Source organism: Poecilia reticulata, linkage group LG11, assembly GCF_000633615.1.
Source record: "Poecilia reticulata strain Guanapo linkage group LG11, Guppy_female_1.0+MT, whole genome shotgun sequence".
NCBI classification, from domain to species: domain Eukaryota; kingdom Metazoa; phylum Chordata; class Actinopteri; order Cyprinodontiformes; family Poeciliidae; genus Poecilia; species Poecilia reticulata.
This window is the reverse complement of record NC_024341.1, coordinates 23,306,603-23,307,016: the sequence shown is the minus strand read 5'-3', so window position 1 is coordinate 23,307,016 and position 414 is coordinate 23,306,603.

The following is a 414-nucleotide window of genomic DNA, read 5'->3' as shown; positions in this document are numbered from 1 at the left end:
GTGGTTGTTGTTGGAGCTGCTGTGGTTGTTGTTGGATCCGCTGTGGTTGTTGTTGGTAGAGCTGTGGTTGTTGTTGGTGCAGCTGTCGTTGTTGGGGGAACTGTAGTTGTCGTTGGAACAGCTGTTGTTGTTGCAGTGGATGTGGTTGTTGTTAGTGCAGCTCTGATTGTTGTTGGAATAGCTGTTGTTGTTGTTGTTGGTGCAGCTGTGGTTGTTGTTGGTGCAGCTGTGGTAGTTGTTGGTGAAGGTGTAGTTGTTGGAGCTGCTGTGGTTGTTGTTCTTGCAGCTGTGGTTGTTCTAGAAGCTGTGGTTGTAGTTGGTGCTGCTGTGGTTGTTGTCGGAGAAACTGCGGTTGTTGTTGAAGCAGCTGTGGTTGTTGGAGCATCTGTGGTTGTTGTTGGAGCAGCTGTGGTT